Source organism: Sciurus vulgaris (genome assembly GCF_902686455.1).
Source record: "Sciurus vulgaris genome assembly, chromosome: 8".
Classification (NCBI taxonomy): Eukaryota; Metazoa; Chordata; class Mammalia; order Rodentia; family Sciuridae; genus Sciurus; species Sciurus vulgaris.
This window is the reverse complement of record NC_136468.1, coordinates 13,519,674-13,525,157: the sequence shown is the minus strand read 5'-3', so window position 1 is coordinate 13,525,157 and position 5,484 is coordinate 13,519,674. Positions and strand designations below refer to the sequence as shown.

The 5,484-nt window shown below is 40.9% G+C and overlaps 1 pseudogene across 1 annotated transcript; it reads left to right on the top strand.

Annotated features, from left to right (window-relative positions):
- Positions 1-2,131: 2,131 nt before the first annotated feature.
- On the top strand, positions 2,132-3,846 carry LOC306667836 (solute carrier family 25 member 16-like; annotated as a pseudogene). Its single transcript has one exon. The product of its transcript is annotated as a solute carrier family 25 member 16-like (transcript).
- Positions 3,847-5,484: the final 1,638 nt, after the last annotated feature.

The following is a 5,484-nucleotide window of genomic DNA, read 5'->3' as shown; positions in this document are numbered from 1 at the left end:
TAGGCTTATGAAGTTTTAGATGGTATCAAACACTCTGTTTGGAATTGAAATACAGGCCATTTGTGTAACATCCTGGCAAAGAATTTGTCTGCATTCTTGTCAGATATGTCCATATGCTGATACTTTGTGTGAACCTGAATTTAAAGGTAGAGAAAATGTCAAGGCAGCACAGCTTTCAGGCAGTGCCACGGGTATTGCTAGCAGCTTTTACCTAGGTTCACTGTGGGAATTAGAAACAGAAAACAGAAACTGTGAACTCCTCTGACTTTTATGAACGGATTTATTTTTAAACTGCAGTTGGAATGGACTGAAGTTGGGGACTTCTCTGAGTTTGAGAGGAAATTTCTTATGCTGAAATTAAATGCTAACAGAATTGCAATCTACTGCCCTGACAGGCACTGAAGAAGCTGAGAATGGACATTGTCCCCTTCCCTGGCCTGTCTAGCCCAGAATAACTAAATTGGCTTATTATTATTATTATTCCTGCCTTTGTCTCATGTTGCCATCTCTTCTCTTTTAAAAACCTTCCTGATTTATTTGGGTCACATTATTTTGAGCCCATTGCTTTTTCTGGGGGAATGCATTGCCTTCTTCATTCTCATCAAAAGATCCTGTGAGGATGGAAATTTTGAAATGAAATGTCTTCTATCTTCCTTCAAAGCCATCTTTGAATGAAACCTCAATACTACCACTTTGACTCCAAATAACTGTGGAGCAGTGAAATATGTACATTAGCCATTTCACCCAGTTGGCAATTGCATCTCTGTTAATATTTTTGGTGTTCTAATCCAGAACAAATATCCAGCCCTCTGGCAACTTAGTTCCAGTCTACTGCAATCTTTGAAGAGCAGGCAGCTAGAACATTTGTGAAAACTTCAGATTTGATATCAACTCTGAAGTTGGCGTCTCAGGGAAAAATTCTACAGCTGCCACTGACATTTGAAATCCATGTGAGAGCTATCCCTTTCCTTCCTACTACAGCCTTGACTGCCTTAAAATGTTTTATCAGTATGGAAAATGAGGTGTGGGCAGTGGTTGATGGGCCATGTTGGTTGTCCCCTTAGGTTGCACACTAGCATTTCATCTCTGCCATTTGAGGCTTTGGATCTCAAATTGGGTAATTTTGAAGTATCAGTGATGTTAGATAAAGTCTTGATCTTTCATTTGGGAATTGACTTGAGCCATTTGAGGCTTGATTGAGTCATCTAGGGCTTGACTAACTCATGTATTTTTGGGATATGTGTCAGTAAGATAAAATTCAAAGGACAGAAAAATTTCCCAATACTTAAATTGATCTGGTCGAGAATTCATTTGTTTAGCTTTGTTTTAAAGAAAGTAAAAAGATTACAGCATAGTCTATATATCTAAAAGTGCATGCTAATTTAATGTAACAGCTTTATATGTTTATGAACCTGATAATTGGTGCAGGCAAAAATTCTGATTACTATAGCAACAGGTTTATCTACTAAGATTGAGAACTCCATTTCATAATTACCTTGTTCCTGGCAAAGAATTTGTCTGTATTGTACTGCTCATTTGGAAGCTGCACAAGAGGGCCTGGTCACTCCCACACCTTGAGTTACCACATTCAGTCCTTGGTACTGGGGCTTTTCTGAGGCATGTAAGGACTATCCAGCTCATTGGTGAGACAGTGGGAGGGAAGTCCTAAAAGAAGCACATCTTACATGAAGCGTTTCCCAATTATAGTTCTTACTTGAGATACGAGATAAGCTACTATGATCTATCAAGATGTATAAATACATTCTACTGTCATATACAACCAATTAGAACAAAAAAACTAAAATATTAAATGAAAAAATTTAAAAATCAATGAAATTTATTTGGATCACTTTATTTTAAGCCCATTGCTTTTTTTCTGGTGAATGCACACTTCAATTATGTCTTTTTAGTTTTTTCTTTTTAATTAAGGATTTTAGTTTTCTGTCTCTAACAATAAATCCCTCTACCACATATGAGTCTAATGAAGGAAAAATGTTTTGTCTATCCCTGAAGAGAAACTCATCATTCAAATATTGTAAGTCTTAGTCTTTAAGATGTAAGTTTTCTACAAGGACTCAGCTTTGAAAATGCAAACTTAAGAGTTGTATGCAGGCCACTCATGGTCCTGGCCTGTGATTTGTAAGTTGGCAACCAAGGCTCCCGAGGTGACTGTTGTCCTTATGGCTGCAGCAGCGACCCTATCAACGGCGGATCCTCCTCCAGCCACGCCGCCCGCTGCAGTGACCCGCGGGCCCACAGCCCGCCGTGACTTCTATTGGCTGTGCTCCTTCTTGGCCGGAGGTATTGCTGAATGCTGCGCCAAAACAACAGTTGCTCCTTTGGATGCAGTAAAAGTTTTATTACAAGCTCACAATCACCATTACAAGCATTTAGGAGTATTTTCTGCATTGCGTGCTGTTCCCCGAAAGAAAGGATACCTTGGATTGTATAAAGGAAAGGGTGCAATGATGATTCAAATCTTTCCCTAGGGTGCAATCCAGTTTATGGCATTTGAGCATTATAAAACGGTATGACAGCAGTTATCTGTACTTACCCTCTTGACATGAGTACGCCTAGCATTCCAGGTGAAAGGGGAACACACCTATACAGGAATCATTCATGCATTCAAAACAATTTATGCAAAGGAAGGTGGTTTCCTCAGATTTTACAGAGGGCTGATACCCATTATATTAGGAATGGCTCCGTATGCAGCTACCCATTTGATGTAATGCGTGGAAGAATGCAACTAGGAACTGTTCTGCCAGAATTTGAAAAGTGCCTTACCATGCGGGAGATTATGAAGTATGTCTATGGAAACCATGGAATTTGAAAAGGATTATATTGTGGTTTATCTCTTGATTACATTTGGTGTATTCCCTCTCAAGCAGTGACTTTTACAACGTATGAACTTATGAAGCAGTTTTTTCACCTCAACTAAAAATATTTGCTGTTTGTGGTTTCTTTTCCTTAATAAACTCTCAGAGGGAAAAATAAAAATGAAGTGTTACTTTTAATTGTGAAGCAAACATTACTTGAAGGGAGATATTTATTTACCCTGTCACAGGAACCACTGGCATTACTATTGATTTTTTTAAGTTCACAAATCAAAAGTGCTTTTAGATGCCAACGTCTTTTCTGATGCCAAACATCATACCTTTGAACGCTGAAAAAAAAATTCCTAAGCTGATGATGGCTAATCATAATCAGGTTACTTGAGACTATTTTAAAGTGTTATTTGAAAGCAAAACTAACTTAAAATGGAGTTTAAGAGGTTGCCATCAGAGTTATCATAGTGTTCCAAATTTCTCCTCCTCCTCCTCCTTCTTCTTTGCAGTACTGGTATCAAATCCACCACCTCACACAAGGCTGTTAAAGCTTTTAACTGTAATCATGATTTATTTTTTTATTTTTTGGTGCTGGGGATTGAACCCAGGGCCTTGCACATGCTGGGCATGCACTTAATCACTGAATAATACTCCAAGCCTATAGTCAAGATTTTGTAAAGACTCTTAACATTTTGTTTATATTATTAAAATAAACAGGTTTGATTATATTGCAGCAGAATAATTAGAACTAAATTTTTAAGTTCTATAAAATATAGCCAACATTGAAGTATTATTATTTTTCTTCTCAAAATTCTGCTTCACTAGATAAAAGAACACTTTTTTTTTTCATTTTTTTAGTAAAATAAATGTTGTATTTAAAAGTAGAGACTCGCTGGGTGTGATTGAACATACCTGTAATTGTAGTAGCTCATGAGGCTGAGGTAGGAGGACCACAAGGTCAAAGCTAGCCTCAGCAATTTAGTGAGGCCCTAAGCAACTTAGTGAGACCCTGTCTCAAAATTGCCTCGTCCAGCGAGTACAATGAAGACTCGGCTCTCAAATGAAGTTTTAAGGTCTTTATTTTTATGGGAGAGCTTCTGAGCCGAGTGCCTGGTTCTTCCTCCTCCTCCACCGCCGCCGTCTTCTTTTTCTTCTCTTGTTGCGCAGCTCTCTCTCTCCTTCTTCTCTTGTCCTGCAGCTCTCTCTCTCCTTCTTTTCTCTCGTGCAGCTGTCACTTCTCTCTTCTTCCTCTCTCGCCGCGCCGTGGCCGCCTCTCCTCTTTTCTCGTCCCGCAGCTGCTGCCTGCCCTCCTTGCCTTGCTTGCTCCGCCTTGCTTGCTTTCTCCTGCTTGCTCCCGCCAGGGCGCAAAGTACGCAGCTTTATGGGATATAACAGCCAATCACCTTAATGGGTCAGGCGTTTGGCTCATGGAGACTTAATGGTGGGTAGTGAGGACATGTACTGATCACGAGCTAAGCACGGACGCGGAGGAGATCAGTCAGCCAATAGAAAGCACTTGCAACTGGGCTTCTCGGCGCCATAGGGCGAGGCCAGCCACCACTGTGGGCCCTACAGGGCAGCGGCCTCCAACATCTTCCCCTTTCTGTTTTATTAATGGCTTAGGATCAAGTCATCATGATAGCTCATGTGGCGAGCACCATCCTTACCCGTCATCGGAATTCTGACCTCCAGGGGTCAGAACCCTGTCTTAGGTTGGTATGGGCCCCCATGAGCCTATCTGTGACTCTGGATCCCCGGGATCGTGCCTGTCTTAGGTTGCATAACAGCAGAACATATTCTTACCCGTCGTTGGTATCTCACCCATCTTGGGATGAGGACCTGTCTTAGGTTGATATATGTCTCTGTTTGCTTACCCGTCATTGGCTACCGACCCAGCATATTTAGCCACACCTGGGGAGATGTGCCAGTTTTAAGCGCCATAAGTGCCATTTTGATGGTCTGACGTTCTCCCTGTTGTTGGCATCTTACGTGCATAAGGCATCAGATCATTAGTCCAAACCCAGTACCATAAGTATTCTAAGAGCCATGATGTCTGCCCATGTTTCAGTCTCTAATCATAATTGAGTGGTAAGGTTGTCAGGAGCATAAGATCAGTTATGCCAGCTTTTAAGTGGGCATTGATAACCTTTTGTGTTTGTAAAGCTGAGGCGGCCCTTTCAGCTATATTATTGACAGCTTGGGCTATTGGTATTGTAGTAGCTAATGCTGTTGCTGCTACCACAGCTGCAGCAGCAGACACAGCCACCGCTGTAACCACTGCTGCTGTAATGCCGAAGTCTCTTTTGTTTCTAGACAAAATCATAGGCAGCTCTTCATCAGTTATGGAGACTGGTTACTGCAACGGAAAACTGGGAGGCATTCCAACATTGTGAAAGGAAACAAGTTACGTTAGCATCAGAACAATTTAGGACGGTAGTACTATGGTTAGTTAATAGAAACATGAAAGGGGGTGACACACAAACCGGAGTGGGAGGAAAGGTTATGCTTCCATTACAGGTAAGAGACTGAGTAGCAGATAGGAAAGAAGAATTGTCCCAATTAGAGGAGTTCCACTGGCACAATTTATGTTCCACTCTCAGAAGGCTGAAAAATGACTGTATATTAGTATATCCTTTTGTTTTTTGTATGTTCTTCCCTA